At 38.8% G+C, this 17,960-nt stretch overlaps 1 protein-coding gene across 2 annotated transcripts in view; it reads left to right on the top strand.

The window, feature by feature from the left end:
* The first annotated feature begins 649 nt into the window (after positions 1 to 649).
* The window catches only part of JAK2 (Janus kinase 2), a 104,414-nt gene continuing 87,103 nt past the window's right edge, over positions 650 to 17,960 (top strand). For both annotated transcript variants that reach the window (XM_081320851.1, XM_081320852.1), the window contains exon 1: positions 650 to 961. The gene's annotated coding sequence lies outside the window, so the exon portion shown is untranslated. The remainder of the gene's footprint in view (positions 962 to 17,960) is intronic.

Raw genomic sequence — 17,960 nt, forward strand, 5'->3', positions numbered from 1 at the left:
TCATGGACTTCAACTCCCAGAATTCCTGAGTCAGCTGACTCAGGAATTCTGGGAGTTGAAGTCCATGAGTCATAAAAGAGCCGAGGTTGCCTACCCCTGGTATAGGGTTTCCTGCCTGAGCAGGGGGTTGGACTAGATGACCTCTAAGGTCCCTTCCAAATTATTATTATTATTATTATTATTATTATTATTATTATTATTATTATTATTATTATTATTATTATTATTATTATTATTATTATTATTATTATTATTATTATTATTATCCTTACACACCTAAACAAGGCATTTTGCAACACCCGGGATGACAGGCTCATTAGTTCTTGTACAGTTCCGTGTTTTGCGAAGCTAGGAAAACGGGGCGAGGGAGCCCGTGACTGAGTATGCATTGCTCTGTCCGTTTAGGGCGATTTGCAATATTTGGCCTATTTAAAACGGCTCCCCCTTCTTAAAGATTTATAAGAATCAGCCCTTCTTCCGATCTCGACCAACCCCCCCCCCCCCGCTTCCTCTCCTTTGGGAGCTGAAGCCACTTCTGAAACCGGGCATTTAGCTCCTCCTCCCGGGGGAGGAGCCTGCCGGGGCTCTCCGCTCCTTGGCGACAGTAGCTCGTGCACCTAGAAGGCAGGTCCGGCGCGCGCGCGCGGCGGCGGCGGCAGCAGCAGCAGCAGCTTCCCGCTCGGCTTGGACTTCTGTGCGGAAGCGGTGGCTGTGGCTGTACTTTTTTTTTCCCCTCCCTCCGGAAGACCAGGAGCAGGAAAGGCGGACACGACGAGCGAGCGAGCGAGCGAAAGAGACCGAGCCTGCAATCCCCGCTGAAGGCCGAGCTCGACAGTTGCAGCAGGCGCGCGAGGAAGAGCAGCAGCAGCTCCAAGCTCCAGCTCCAGCTCCTCTCTTCCTCCTCCCCGGCGGCCAGAGCTGAGAGAAGCTTGGTGGAAGCCTCCGCCGACACCAACCCCGGGTGAGTTAACTTCCCGGGCGCCCGTTTTAGTTTGGTTTTATCTGATTATCTGTGGGGGGGACTCGCCCACAGTTGCAGGAGCGGGACGGGCGCGCTCGGAGACTGCTCCTTCCTCTAGAGATTTATTTATTTTTTAATTCCATTTATATCCCGCCCTTCTCCGAAGACTCAGGGCGGCTTACAAGCTTAGCAGTAGCCTTCATTCTATGTATATGCCTGCTTATTAGGGCTTTCACACACACCCCAAGCGGCATTATTACAAAGTCAGCTTATTGCCCCCAGAAGGATGGAAGGCTGAGTCAACCTTGAGCCTGGTGGGACTCGAACCTGCACTAATTGCAGGCAGCTGGTGTTACTTAAAGAGGCATTAGCCCACTGCTCCACCAAGGCCAGTTTTGCAAAAGGCAAAAGTTTGGGTTGTTATATTGGGGTTGTTTTTTTCCCCTCCCTCAATTGGAGAGAGACTCCAAGGTTGAGCTCCGGAGTTTTTGGTGCTCTCCGAGGTTTTATTAACCTAACCGCGTAATAATCAGCTCTGTGTGTGTGTGTGTCTGTGTGTGTGTGTGTCTGTGTGTGTGTGTGTGTGTGTGTGTGTGTTTTAAAGGAAAACGAGGAGAAAAAAAGGGCGGGGAAGTTGCCGGTCATTGCTGTTGGCATTTATTCTAAGGGTGAGACATCAGCTTGTGTTTGTTTTTCAATTCATTTCTCTGCCTACCCCTCAAAATCCCCCTCGCCTCTGATAGAAACGAAAACGAAAGACGGTCTCCAATGTGTCAGAATAAGCTGGGGTTGAATTTGAGAGAAGCTCCGGGGTGTCCCTTTTCTTCCGCCTTTTAAAAAAAGCCGACCATTTTCTTATTTGAGGCTGTCAACAGCCTTAGGCGAGATGAACTGGGCTGCGGTTAGAAGAGGCCTCTTACTCTTTCTTCTCTTTCGTATTTCTTTCTCTTTTTTTAATCCCAAGGATGTTTCCGTTTTAAATGACGCTCTGCTAAGATATAGCGTGCATTTATAAATATTGAGAACGTTGGGGTGATTCGTCTCAGACTTTAGGGAGACTCTCTTTTTCAAGGATAACTTGTGTGACTTGATTCTGCCTTCTTTTCTGCTTATAAAGCTGAAATTCTAGAAATGAGTCCTTTTCTCAAAAGAAGACAAAGTTCCTGTGGCTTCTTGAGTAGGGGAAGGAAAGAAGGGGTGGCTAACTTCTTGCTCAGAATGATTGGAAGAAGTTGTGGTTTGCAACCAATCTGGCTGCAACTCACAGGACCTTGCTGTTTGGCATGAGTGATGAAAACACAATTTGGCTTTGCAGGTGGTGAGAATCTAGCCAGAATTGACATTTTCAGCAGCACCAACTTAAGAGAATTGATGCTGTTTATCACTGTTTGTTTTTGCTTTATCTGATAGATTTCATCTACCCTTTGTGCTTTTTATACTGTTGAATTGCAACTCTAGGAAGGTATTAGTAGTTTGTGGGGAATGATCACAAATTATAATGTTGGGGATTTAATAATAGCTTTTTTTTAAAGCATTATAAATCTACAGAGGAACTGTTGCTTCACAAACAGCAATGTGTGTAATGAATAATCTGTTGTGTAACTCTCCGTATTTTTAAAAAAATTAAAAATAAGAAAAGTCTCTGATAAGGAAACAACCCCCTCAGGCCTGTTTATAGCTGTGGGGAAAGAAAATATCTTCTTTCCACAGGTCTGCATGTATGATTTTAAGTTGGGAAGGACATAGAAGTAGCAGTCTTATCTAGCAGATGAACCAGATTCATTGTTATCAGATTGGCTCTCCACTATGTTGTAAGTTGCTATCCTTCATAAGCCTATCAGTACAACATATATATGATATGGATTACAGAATAAATTAGTGACATTGCTCTTGAAAAAATAAGGAAACCAAAAAAAAGTTTTATATCTTCTTGACTTTAACATGATTATGGAATGATCTGGGATTTAAATAAATAGTTGTGTTACATCCTGGATATTTAGAGTTTATCTAGAGAAGAATGGGTGGGAGGGATAGGGAGGGTTAGGTAGGGGTGGGGGGAGGGGGGATTGTTAAAGTTAAAATGTACTGTAAAACTTTTCAATAAAAAAAAAGAATGTGACTCCAAGCTATAGCTAAATTAGGTTTTTTTCTAGAGATGGCACTGTAATATTGAGCGGTGTTGCTTTGTCTATAGGAAGCAGTGTAAAGTATTCAGATGGACATATTTTTTCATATCTGTATCAAACACAGTTTAGGACTTTAAATATATACATATTCACATACATATACATATACATATGTATGCATACATATACATATATATTTACATAGTCATACATACAAATGCCTGCTAAAGATCAACCTTAACCTAAAGATGAGGCATTTATGCAAAGTCAATAACCTTCTCAAAAAGTTCCCTTGAAGAGAAACATAAGAAGGAAACCTCTAAGGATCAAAGAAGAAAGGTCATCAGAAGAAGACAAAAGAGACCTAAGTTCACAGAAACACTCAGTCCCATATCCGATTACAGGTAATTCTTATTTATGACCTTCAACTTTACAGGCAATTTAGGAACATTTATGACCTTCATAGTGTTCCTCAGTCACATGATTGGTATTGCAATCAGTACATATATTATGCCTGGCTTGACAGGATTTTTTTCTTCCTCTGTTGCAGAGTAGAGATTGGAGAGAAAGGGATTGCAAGAGAGTAAACTCCTCTTCTATACATCAAAAGCAATGTATTCATGCCTGGCCTGGGAGCTGCAGATGCACTATGTAAATAGCTTACAGTACTCTCTTGAAATTTCTCTCCAATCTCTTCATTCTTGAAGGGACAACAACTATTTCTGAAGGCAATATCTCCTTTCTCTGACACTTCCCCCTCCCCATATAGTAGAGAGATTGGAGAGAAAGGGATTAGAAGAGAGAAAGCTGTTTGCTCTTCTACACATTGAAAAAATGCAATTGCACCACCAGCAGGAAAGAATCAGGCAAAGGAGAGATAATTTACAAAAGCACTTGCTTTTTTCCCTCTCCCCCTGCATAGTGGAAAGGTTGGAGAGGAAAAGATTTCAAGAGAGTAAGCTGTTTATGTAGCATACCTGCAGTTCCCAATACCAGGCTAAAGGCACAGTCAAATAAGTGGAGATAAGTGTGTGGGAGGAAATGTACATTGTAACCAGTAAAGTTTTGCTGCTACTTTAAAGTTCATTGTGTTTCTGTGTTTTCCTTATGTGCCTCAGTGTTTGGTTAAAAATTATTTATATGTGTTGCTAATTGTTTCCTGGCTGTTGATCAGAATTATATTTCTCATCTGCTTTAGCTGCACCTATCTGGAAACCCTAGTTAGACAGCTGTGTGTGAGTGTAGTGGTGTTACAAGAGCCATCTGTCACAACAGGCTGTGAATGTATGAGTGACCATAAACCAAATCTGGGCATGTGTGTAACAGGAGCTGGGAGTAAAGAATAAAGAAAATGAATTTGTTCAACACAATTGAAGGGCACCCAGTGGTGGACAGAGATAGATAGTAGTGAATTTACAGCAGACATAATTAGTGTATAGCAGATTTATATTCTCTGTTGGGCATAAGTGGTACCACCCTTTGATATGGCAGAAGAGGCAGAGCAAAGTGTGGGCCAGTGTGCTCACAGTAAAAAAAATGACATCAAGGTTATCTTATATAAAAGGAGGTGAGTTCACATAAAATGATTTTAGAAGGGGATAGGTATTTTCTGAAATTACTCTATTGCTGGCTACTTGTAAGATATTGTAGGATATATACCAAAGCAGGAGAACATTAAAAGAGGTGCCAGAACTGAAATGAAACAGCGTTTTTATTTAAACTGTCCCTGTATTTACAGCACCAGGGGTTCCTCTGTCTGCCAGGATGAGATCCAGTAATAAAGAGGTTGCTTTCATTGGGCAGTTGTATAGCCCTGCAACCTCTTTTTCCCTCTCCACCCCCAGAGTTGCTTAGTTAAACATCACCAAAGGAAGGTTAGATATGAATGAGGATTAAGTGTCTAAGCAACAGATGTTTGCTTTATAAGATGGACAGTGATTAATATTTATATGTATTTATATGTGATGGTATAGATAGATATATACATATTTATGTATGTAGCATGTTTGTATGATATATATCTCTACACTTTTGAGAGCAGGCAACAGAATTTCATTTTTAATGTGTGCCAATGTGCCCACAGTAAAAAAATGACAATAAAGGTTATCTTATGTTATACATAAAGACACCTTTTTTAATAGGGCAATTTTGTTTAAGGATGTAAATGCAGTCTTGTTTCAGTAAGAGGACACATAGAAAACACATCTCACCTCCTTTTTGAGCAGCAGCCAAAAAACGTCTCAACATGTTGCCTTAAACAGGTAGTTCTGTTCTCTTTGGAAAATACTATAATATATTGTGCCGTTCATAGGCATTGTCCATATATGCCGTTGCACACAGCAGAATAATGATCAAGGGATGAGATCGTATATGTAGTCGTGGTAAACTTGTTGATTGGTTCTTTCAGATGCCAAAGTTCAGCATAGCATAGTCAATAGGAAGCATGTTCATTTTCATTTGTGCCAGCATGAAGGCTTTGTGCCCAGTGAAGACAATCATTAGCCACAAATACAGGAAACTCACTCTTCACCAAGACTTGTGAAGTGTTCTGCTCAGTAAGGTCTAATATTTCTCAAGTTTTCATTTGTCTTGTTCCTTCCTTTACGTCCTAGACTTTCAATATGGCTAAAACCTTTCTGCTCCCATTTTAATGCATGCTCTGGGAGGTAAAAGTAGCCCGGAGGCAAAACTTGGACTGCTCATTGCATTCCTGATTAGATAAAGATATTATACACTTCAATAGCAAAGGATTTTATTTAGTTCCTAACAATTTAGTTCCATTAAGTTCCTAATAATTTCCCAAAATGAGAACTTCCAAAGCTGGGAAAAGTAAAATGTATACATTGACACAGGATATTCAGTGCCTGGATTGCTTTCAGAGACAACTGTTAAAAAGACTTTAATTTTGATTTCAGTAGGCCGTACCTGTCTATGGAGGAACTGTCAATCACTGTCCTAGATACTGTTTCCCTTTTATTAATCAGCTACCATGCTGAGGGACAAAGATAAAAGCCAGCAAATATCTCCAAGGTCCAACTTAAATCTAGTTAAGGCAGGAATAAGATTTCTGACAAAAAAACACCCCTAAATAAACATTAGGGCAAGGCAGAGTAGAAGTAGGAAAAGAAAGGCGTGTCTTCCCTTTTCTCCAAAAGATTTCTGAGACTAGCTAGATCTCCATAAGAGTAGAAAACAGCTTTTCCTAACAGTAACAGCTGTAGGAAAGGAAATGTGCAAGAAACACTTGTATTGCAAGATATTCTTGTATTGCTGGCTAATTTAGAATTTGCAGGATTAATACTGAAGCAGGAGGACATGAAAAGTGATACCAGGACTAAAATAAGCAGCATTGTGTTTATTTAAATTGTTCCTATTAATTACTGACTGCACCAGGGGCCCCTCCTCCATTTGTCACAGTAGTGAGGACTGTGTGGTCTTCATTTTTGTTGGGCAAGTTTTACAGCTCTGCAACCTTTTCTTTCCTCTGCCACCCCCAGAGCTGCTTCAGCATCAGTAAAACAAGGTCACATATTAATGAGGATTAAGTTTCTAGCGTATATTGGAACCTGCTATGACAAAAGAGAGAAATAATTATCTGATTGAGGTTAAAGCTGGAAGTTTCGGAGTTATTCTTTTGCAAAAATGAATAGAAAGAGCTAGTTTCTTTGAGCAGTCTCTCTTCCAGGTGTTTAATTAAAAATGCAGGTCAAGCACGAGAGAGTGGATCATAATAATCAAATTCTCTTATTTTCTCCCATCTTAATTGTTCTAAATATGATAATAAACATGGAAAGAAAAAATTCATATGCCTTCCCTTACTTCCATCCCATCTACAGATAGTCTATGTGTTACAATGGTAATTGGGACTGGAATTGTAATTGCAATTCTTATTTGAAGGACTGCTTTTCCTCAGTTAAATCTACCCAACCTACTAAGAAGGCAGGGCATGTTGCAGGTCCCATCTGTTTGGGAAACTCACCTGGTGGGACCAAGAAAAAGGGCCTTCTCAGTAGTAGCTCCCTCTCTTTGGAAAATACCCCCAAAGATAAGATCAGCCCTCGCTTTGTTACTTTTCAGGAAGGCTCTGAAGATGTGGTTCTGTCTGTAGGCCTGGGGTCTCCAAACAGATATGTAGCCAATCAAGTACTTGATATGATTGTATTGTTGCCACCATTGCGGGTTGGAGGTGTGGGTTTTTTTTATTTTGTTTTTTTAATGTTATCCAACGTTACAGTGTGTCAGTTGGGTGGCCATAAAAATTATTTAATAAATACATTCTGGCAGTCCCGGTTGTTGTCAGTAAATGAGGACCTCACATGAACACAATTTCCAACTTCCTACTGGCTTCACCATTGACTTTCCTTGTGGGAAACTGGCAGGGAAAATTGGAAATCGTGATCACTATGACTGTGGGCATGTGATGATGACCAAAATTCTAAGGACTGTCATATTTCCCTCTCATTCAGCACCATCACATTTTGAATTGTCACTGAATAAGTGATCATAACCTGAAAACTATCTGTATAAAGAAAGCAGCAGGATGTTTCGGAGAGAATATCTATATAGAAATTGGGTATTGGGGGTAAGAGGACCTGGCCCATGTAAGGATATGTACCTGACCCCTTGTAGCCCCTGTGATGCAGATTTTGCAGTTTTTGATATTCAATCTGCAGCCTTCCAAGGAAGAGGAAGGGCTGATTCAGTTTTACTGAGACAGCAAAGAAAACTTTAGACAAGCTTATTTATTTACTAAATTTATTATTTATTAAATATGTTTGGTGCCCATCTCGCTATCCAGGTTTATGAACTAGAAATTGTTTTGATTAATTGAAAAACTGAAATAATGCAGGATGCTACATTAGATTAGATAACCTTTATTGTCATTTTTTTCTTGTGGGGGCACATTAAAAATGAAATTTAGTTGCTTCCTCTCAAAGCGTACACATACATAACACACATTTAAAGCATACTATATACAACATATGTATAGGCCTACACCCTTACATATAAGTAACATAAATATTATTCACTGTACATCTTGAATACATAACGGAAGGAGGAAGCTTTAGAGTTCACAAGGTTAATACTGTATGGAACAAAACTGTGACTGAATCTGGATTTTCTGCTTCGTATACCACGGAGCCTCCTCCCAGACGTTAACAAGGAAAGACGATGTGTAGCGTGAAGAGGATGTGTAGCGTCCCAGACAATCTTGTGGACCCTGCTCAAGCAACACTTATGTGCTATGCACTGGATGGAAGGGAGGGAACTGCCAATGATCTATTCAACCATCCTCACCACTCTCTGCACTGCCTTCCAGTCTGAAGCAGTGATGCTTCTAAACCAGACTGTGATGCTGTATGACAGGATGCTCTTGATCGTCCCTCTGTAGAAAGTGGTAAGAATAGGGGAAGGAAGATGTATTTTTTTCATGTGATGCAGAAAATGAAGGCACTGCTATGCCCGCTTCAACAGTGCCTCGCTGTTGAGCGACCAAGCCAGCCTACTTGTTAACTGCACACCCAGGAATTTGATGCTGGTAACCATCTCCACAGGTGAATCATTAATGCACAGAGAAGTGTGGCTGTGCCTGCCTTTTCTGAAATCGACAATAATCTCTTTGGTTTTTCCAGTATTTAAAACTAGGCTATTTTCCTTACACCAGTTCACCAAACCCTCAACCTCCTTGCGGTAAGCACCCTCATTGTCATCATGAATAAGGCCCACTACTGTTGTATCATCTGCAAACTTCACAATATAGTTGGTGGCAAATCTAGCACTACAGTCATGGGTCAACAAGGTGAACAGCAGCGGACTTAGGACGCAGCCTGAGGAGAACCTGTGCTCAATAAAATGGTGTTAGAAATATTTGTTCCAACTCGCACATATTGGGGCCTGTTAGTAAGAAAATCAAGAATCCAGTTGCACAAAGGATATTTGCTCTCTAGAGTTGCCAATATTAGCAACACAAGAGTTAAAAGTCTGATCTTGAGTGAAATATTTTCTAAAGCATTTGGCACCATGCAAAGCTATTAAAATGGCTAAGGTTACTGAAATCTCTTCTGTACAATGTTTACATTTCAGTACCAGTTAATTGTAAATGTTACTTTATAAGGTTCTGTAGTTGAGGGGTATTTTATGGTTGACAAAATATTTTAAAACATCAGCTCTTGGGAGGGGTGAAATAAAAAGTAATTCTGCTATGGGAAAGGATTATTTTACTCTTGTGGCATAAATATATCCACAAAGTAAGTTATTTTTTGAATTGTTAATAGATTCAATACAGATTTAAAGCTGATTATTGAGTTGTTTTTCAGATAATTTTGTACGTTGTTTGGATTTGCCACATGAGGACAAATTTCTAAGCTGCTTTTAGAGAATTCAGAGCTATTTTTTTGGAAAGAGAATAAGAGTGTGAAGTTAATTCAATATATATATTATTCATTTGATTTAATCTGTATGGTGCAATGAACTTTTTCTTTAAAAATGTGGTTCTATGAAATACTGATTTGTTCAATACTATCAAAGTTATGTAAAATGTCCAGTATGCAGTTGAATCCATTTTTTCTCTCCAGTATCCCATGTGTAATTGAGTCCAATTAATTTATCTTATGCTCTTAGTAAACTACAAGTTTCTTATCAACTCAGTAGCTGAACAGAATTTTAAGATAATTTTTGAGATTTTGCTTTTCCTTTATTGGATTTCCCTTAGATTTGGGTGAGAAGATATTGAAACTTTAATTCTGGAATATTGGGTCTATACTGAATCTATAAATTTATAGAAAGCTGAGATAGAATGCAACATTCATTTTATTTTCTATAGTAAACATGAAAATAAAGAAGAGTTATTTAATAATAGAATATAGCAAAAAGTGTGCATTTAGATAGTCTAAAGAATTAATTGTCATAGTTTGGACATTGGGTTTCAATTGACTTATTTTCATAATAGTGCATGTCAGTTAGTCAGAATTATTGCCCTGACTTCTCAGTTCTAAGCTAGAATTCTGGCTTGTTATTCACAGATGTATATTGTTATTTCTATTGAAAGTGGCTAACAAATTAAAAGAGGAATTATGTTTGAATAGAGTCTTGCCTTCTTTTCCTTCTAAGAAACCAGAATGTCATTTTTCTAACAAGCTTTGATTTCAGGTCAAAGACAACTCCAGAAATTCTAAATATAAAATTTTTATTGGTCCATTAATGTTTTTTATATCTAATTGCTTCCCCTTGGTGCTGGATGGGAGAGGTTAGTAATTGGTTGCCGGTTGCCCTCCGGGTGAGGTTCAAGGTGCTGGTTCTTACCTATAAAGCCCTACATGGCTTAGGTCCGGGATACTTACAGGACCATCTGCTGCCAGGAATGACTTTCCTCTGCCCTGTGCGCTCACACAGAGAGGGTCTCCTCAGGGTGCCGTTGGCTAGACAGTGTCGGCTGGCGACCCCCAGGGGGAGGGCCTTCTCTGTTGGGGCGCCTGCCCTTTGGAATCAGCTCCCCCGAGAACTTCGGATGTCCCCAGATCTCCGGTCCTTTCGTCGCGACCTAAAGACGTATCTTTTCCAACTGGCCGACCTGGACTGAGGATGGGGGAGTTTAATATTGTTTTAATTTTATTGGCTTTAGTAATTAATTATGGGGCTTTGTAATTTAATTCTTTTTTAATATTCGTATTACTGTTTTTTATTGCTGTTTTATTGTTGTGAGCCGCCCTGAGTCCTTCAGGAGATAGGGCGGCATATAAGTCCCATAAATAAATAGATAGATAGATAGATAGATAGATAGATAGATAGATAGATAGATAGATAGATAGATAGATAGATAGATAGATAGATAGACTTTTCTTTGTGAATAATAAGCCAGAATATGCAGAATCATGCATTGTAAATGCATCAGTTGTTTTATGACAAACAGTAGCCTTAAATTCTCAGACTGGGTCATCTGTCATTTTTTATGCTGGTATCGTGCAGTTTTCTGAGCTGGTGCTAGCAGTTAATATATTGTAAGCATTTTGTCATAAATTGGGTGGTGGACAAACTTTATTCCAGATTCGGAGTCCTAGTAAATCACTTCAATATGAGCCAGCAGTGTGCTGCAGCTGCCAAAAAAGCCAACATAGTGGTAGGCTGCATTAACAGAGGGATAGAATCAAGATCACGTGAAGTACTAATACCACTTTACAATGCCTTGGTATTGCCACACCTGGAATACTGCATCCAGTTTTGGTCACCACGATGTAAAAAAGATGTTGAGACTCTAGAAAGGGTACAGAGAAGGGCAACCAAGATGATTGGGGGACTGGAGGCTAAAACATATAGGGAACGGTTGCTGGAATTGGGTATGTGTAGTTTAACGAAGAGAAGGGTGAGGGGTGACATGATAGCAGTGTTCCAATTTCTCAGGGGCTACCACAAAGAAGAGGGAGTCAGGCTATTCTCCAAAGCACCTGAAAGCAGGACAAGAAGCAACGGATGGAAACTAGTCAAGGAGAGAAGCAACCTAGAACTAAGGAGAAACTTCCTGACAGTTAGAACAATTAACCAGTGGAACAACCTGCCTCCAGAAGTGGTTAATGCTCCAACACTGGAAGTTTTTAAGAGGAGACTGGACAGCCATTTGCCTGAAATAGTATAGGGTTTCCTGCCTGAGCAGGGGGTTGGACTAGATGACCTCCAAGGTCCCTTCCAACAACAACAACAACATCATCATCATCATTATTATTATATCTCTGAACAATTTGTAAACCGTTGACCACCTTATGAGCCTCTCTAAAGAGTTTGTCATATTCTGAATAAGTGGTGTGGTTGTAATTACTACAAATAGGCAGGTCTGTGTGAGCTGGACATATAGCCTTTGGTTCCAAAAATACCTGTGTTTAACAGAGTTACAATAAAATTAATGGAGAATGTTCTGACTCATAAGTTTTCATTTCTGAATATATATTTTTTCTTAGAATTGCTGAGGGACAAGGGTACCAAAGAAGAGAACTGGTTTTATTTTAGAAAAGTGAACTATGCGTTTGAAGTATGACTGTTACAGAAATGTAAAAGCACTGAGTTATTTAATGGATTTTGATAACTATACAATTTATTACGGTCATTGTTCAGTAATCATACTTAAATGTACATTCAGAAAAAAATCAAATCAGTTAGAGAGATTCAGCTTTAATTAACTTATTTTAAATGAGGCTGTGGAATTCCTCTTATAGATTCCAAGATTCTGTGTTATCTCAGACTGGTATTAAAGCATGACTACATTGACATTTATATAGTTCTTGCCTCTTTAATCTTGTCCAGCAGCCTGAGGGTTGACAATAACAATGGCAACTGATGAATATCTCTTTAGAAACTTTTTTTGCATCTCAAATATTTGATTTAAACATTTCTCTGTTTATGCATATAAACAGCAAATGAATATAGATCTAAGCATGATCAATTTAGTTACTTACAAAATAAATTTAAAACATTTGAAGATATACAATGGGATCAGTTCATGGCCTATTGTGAGAGATGACCCTCAAAAGAAAGGGGCATTGTATTTTTCTTTCCTCTTTTATGTCAAGAGAAGCATAAATATAAATTGTGCAACATGGAGTATTTAAGTGTGATGGTACAAGAAAAATAATGTTAAGAATGACTGAGTGCTGAATGACTACAAATTGGCTACAGAAGTGAATGACTAACATGAACAATGCATATTGATGCTTTAGGTACACGGAGAGAATGAGGTTTGAATTCAAAACAACATATGAAATAACAGGGAAAAGGAAAACTAAGAAAGTTATTGATGGAATTGAGCTCCTCAAAAGACAAATATGCAGCGTTTAAACAGTAAAAGAAGATAGTGTATAAAGGGGTGTATTGACATGGCAGCAAGGACAATGCAGTGGTGGATTGGGCAGTGGTATTGATTTAACAGATTTCTGCATCCCTCAGTTGCATAACCAGAATGTTCTTTAAATAAGGCAGGACCTCATACCCTCACATTTGATCGCTATCCCATTAATTGGAACACCTGATTCTTCTTCAAATGAACTTGATAATGAGAGGTTCATATGCTTTTGTCACATACAAATACGTAGCTTTGAATCATTTTCCTTAATAATGAATTTTTACTCATTTACTTGGTTTCTCTTTATTTAGATTTAGAACTTGTGTGGAAAACAGATCATGTTTTAAGTCATATTTATTATCAGAAACACTGAAAATTTGAAAGTATTCACAAACTTTTAAGCAGCCCTGTATATCTAACAGGGAAGATTCATGTGAACTAAGCAGCTACTATATTTCTCAGATTTTTTTTCCTTGTGAACAGATTTAAAAAGTGATTTTGAGAGGTCTATGGTAGGAATGGAAACTTTGAGGGTCTTAATCCATAATGATTCTTTTTCGGTTTCCTTAATATTAACTCACAATAAAAAAATTGAACACCTTCATTATTAAATGGGTGGCAAAACATGGTGTATTTATGAAAGATTTGTAAGTAAAAAATATATTACTTTGTAGGATGAAAAATATGTCAGCAAGCACATAGAATTTTTAAAATCTGAACTTTGTTGCAGTTAAAGCCTAATATTTATTATGACACAATATTTTTCATAATAATTTACATGCCTGCTCCCTGAAGCAAAAAATTAATCTATATCTCTAAACTATTCAGTTCAGAGTTGAATTGGACTATTTAGGAGGAATTTGAGTTGTGAGATTACTTGTTTTGACCTAATTATTTTCAAATTTATTGGGAATTTTTCCATGTAATCAATGCACACTAAAAATATATAATTTTGACTACTTTTAAGCCAGGGATGTCAAACTCACCGCGTCACATAACGTGACGTATCACAACTTTTTTCCCCTTGCCAGAGCTGGAATGGGTGCAGCTTCCATGTGACTCATATGGCCTGCGGGCTGGCAGTTTGACACCCCTGTTCTAAGCAGTTCCAAAAATTACACTGCATAATACAGGCGTCCCCAGCCTTTTGGGCACTAGGGACCAGTTACTTGGAGAGCGTTTTTTTCTGTGGACCAAATGGGGTTGTGCTTGTTTGTGCGGCCTGATTCCTGGCATGCTGCGGCCCGGTACCCGTCCCTGGACCGGGGGTTGGGGACCCTTGGTATAATATTTTTAACCTCTAGTCCAAGAAACCATAGGCTGATCCTGAATCAGATGTATACAATGAAAGTTGTTTTTCTTCCAATCACTTATATATGATATACAGTAATGCTTTGTAGAAAACTGTACATTTGAGGTGGGTTAATAGTGCTGTCTTGATATTTTCAGTGTAATCTATTTAATAGATGACCAAATTAGAAATTACTGTCAGCTACAGAATTTCCTTTAAGAGTAAGTAAAACACATAGTTTGCTTTTGGAAATTCTCTTTAATATGTAATTTTGTGGCTTAAATTTTGAGGTACTATGTTAGCATTTGATGGGATACTGCAACCTATTATTTTGAATAATAGTTTGCAGTGTGTCCCTTCTGTGTAAAATCTGAACAAAGTAAGAAACTCTGTTTTGCCTATTTTTTAACTTTGAAAGTAAGCTGAGCATCTGCAGAACTGGGACAGGGAGCTGGATAAAGTTTATGAATCTGAAAACTAATAACATCTCATGCCAGAACAGTGTTGAATGCTTTGCTGCCTAAACTGCTTTAAGACTTATGTAATATTTGACAAAAGACTAAAATCCATCTTTAATTGTTTAGTTGTTGCCATGAAGTAATGTCTGACTTCATAACACCACCTTGTGTAATAACCTTCATATTTCATTAAGTATTTTCATATTTACCTTTGTGGCTGGAAAGAGTTTGATTAGTTTAATGATTCTCGTCCTTAGCATTTTTGCAATGTTATATAGGCTACATTCCGCTGTGGCAAGGGGATGTTCCTGGAAGGATCAGCAAAGAATGCCAGCAATGTATGCCAAGAATATATATTCCCAGCAAGGTCGCCTAAGGCAGGGCTTTTCAACCAGTGGTACGGGTACCACCTGTGGTATATTGGCACCTGGCAGGTGGTACACGACCATCCTAGAAAAGTGGTACTGGGGGAGGGGAATGAGCTGAACCGGTGGCAGCACCGCACAAGCCTGAGCAAGAGATGGCTGGAGCTGCAGGGCTGTCAGGGCTCAGTGGAAGCGCCAGGATCAGCGCCAGGCTCCAGCTGGAGCTCAGCACTGATCCTGGCACTTCTGAGCCCAGAAGAAGCGCCGTTCAGCTGGAATGTTGCAACATCTCCAGGGTTTTGTGATTTACATTCATATGCTTGGCAACTGATTCATATTTATGATGGTCACAGTGACCAAAACCTGCTGCAACCACCCAGCAGACATGGGGAATAAAAACCACACACACCCCCACCCCACCTCTGCTGCCAATCCTCAACAGAAATGGTCACAACAATGAAAACCTCGGACAGGAGGAAGAGCGCCGCCAGGCGGGCAGGCAGGTGTCTTGCTTGGCTGTGGCTTGGGGGGCACTTCTTTCAGTGCCATTGTAACTTCGAACAGACACTAAGTGAACTTTTGTAAGTTGAGAACTACGTGTACTTCATCACTTTTTTCCTTCTTTTTTTTTGGGTCATCAAGCTTTTGACACCTTGCTAGGCGACTGGTGGTACTCGCATGTTGCCATATTCTAAAAGTGGTACAATGGGTGAAAAGGTTGAAAAGCCCTGGCCTAAGGAATGAAGGTCATCCAAGCAACCAGGCAACTATATAAAGCAGCAGCAATATAGGAAGATGCAGGAGGCAGATGATCACCTTAGTGACAGTGGCAAGGGGTGAATTCATACTGTGCAGGAGAAGGCAACGGTAAACCATCCCTATATTTTTACCAAGAAAATAATATGGATAATAATGTGAAATAATTGATGATCTGTTGCCTGATGATAAGCCCCTCAGATCAGATTGCACTCAACATGCTGCTGAGGAGAAATGAGGATCCTTTGGTGTAATAATGGGGTTTATGGTTAAAGCTTTTGGGATGTCTAGTTGTTGCTGTTGCCATACAGGAAAAGAAAAGCTGAGGTTGCAGAGACAGAATGGCAGTAGGAACCTGAAACATAATCAACATAGTGAAACATGCTGATGCCTAAAATGTTAATTTGTGGTAATTTCATTTCAAACAAGTACAGATAGCACCAAAGCAGAAGAAGAGAAGGTTCATAAATTTGATTATCAGATTCAATTTAAAATTAATAAAACATACAAGCAGTGTGTGCAAAAATACTTGAAATTCAGCTGTGTTTTAAAAATATATGCATCTCATCCAAATGATCCTTCCCTCATGATATTTTGTATTATGTAAAGTGCTGCAGGATGTTTTGCTTTTTTCTTTTATGTAAAGTTTATAAATTAGACATGGAGTGTATTATTTATTATTAGATTTTTATTCAAACTATTTTTATTACTAAGGTGGCAAACATACATAATATTCTTGGCTTCTATTTTATATACAATGACAACTCTGTGAAGTAAGTTGGGCTGATAATTACATACCCAGTTGCAGTTTTAAATGCTGTTTCTTTTGTAATGTAGAGAAGGAATATCTTTTAAAGAGTAATAGACAAATTGAGTTCAGTGCCCTTTTTTTAAAGTTAGAGCAATAGTCTGCAAACCTGTGTTATCTTTGCCTGTATTTACCTTTGTCTGGTTTCTAAGCTTTAGAAATCTCCTGTGACAGCAATTATTAGACATTTAAAATTTTTGCTGCTCCTCCCTGCCTTATTCCCATGGCTGTTTAAGAAGTTGCCACAACGTTGGATTGGTTTAATTTATTTGTATCCCACAAACATATCCTTCCTCGTCATCTAACTATATCCCCCAAGAATCCCAACCCACCTTTCCCTTGCTTAGTTTCTGCTTGCAACACATAAAGTGTTACAGTTTGTCTCTTTAAAATACCATGATCAGAACAAAGTCTTCTGTTGAGGATTGCATTGTTGGGTTTTTTATATAATTTTGACTACTTCTAAGCCAGGGGTATCAAACTCACCGCGTCACGTGACGTATCACGACTTTTTTCCCCTTGCCGGAGCTGGGGTGATACAGTTACTTCACACATAAATGGCCATTGCCTTGTGTCTGTAATGCAGAGTACACCAACCACATTAACAGATGAATTTTATTTAGCTCATTAAAGGATTTGGTTTCTTCACGAAAGTGTCAATTATATTGCTGCAGCAACTTGCATATCTTGTAAAAAAAAAAAGACTAAAGTATGACAGGGCTCTGACAACAAGTGAAATCAAGAATATTGCAGCCCGGTTACTTATTAGGACCAAGTCTCAGAAAAGTTTCTTGTCACTTGTGAAACTATTCCACTAATTCCACTTATGTCAACAGTTCCACTAATTCCTGGTCTGTTTCCAATTTGGAGCCATGTACAGTATCCAAAAAGCTCCCTGCTTGCCTATTGACACTCATCTTCAGAGACCTATTCTGGTTCACGGTGATTTGGTAGTTATACTCTTGATGTGGACTTGTTCCTATCAAGAGGAGGCTCGTATGATGTTTCACATGTTTATGCCAGCTGAAATTCTTTTTTCCACACGCTTTTAAATTATTCTATCCCACTGTGCATGTAATTGTATTCATTGACTTTTATTGCATTATTTTAAGATTGCTTAAGCTTTGAAAGTTCTGTGAGATTTTAGAGGAAATGGCAAATGACAGAAATATCATTTGTAGCTCAAAAGTTACAAAGAGATATGCCTAAGTCTCTTTTGTATACATAGGCTTCTATGTACTGTATGTGTTGCTTAAGCAATAGAATTAGATGCTAATTTTAAAACTGGCTTTCATCCATATGTTCAAGGTAACTTTCTTACACAGGGAGGAAAAGAATAATAAAAAGCATTGTTGTATATGTAATAAAA

The sequence above is a fragment of the Vipera berus genome (assembly GCF_964194415.1).
Source record: "Vipera berus genome assembly, chromosome: 2".
NCBI classification, from domain to species: Eukaryota; Metazoa; Chordata; class Lepidosauria; order Squamata; family Viperidae; genus Vipera; species Vipera berus.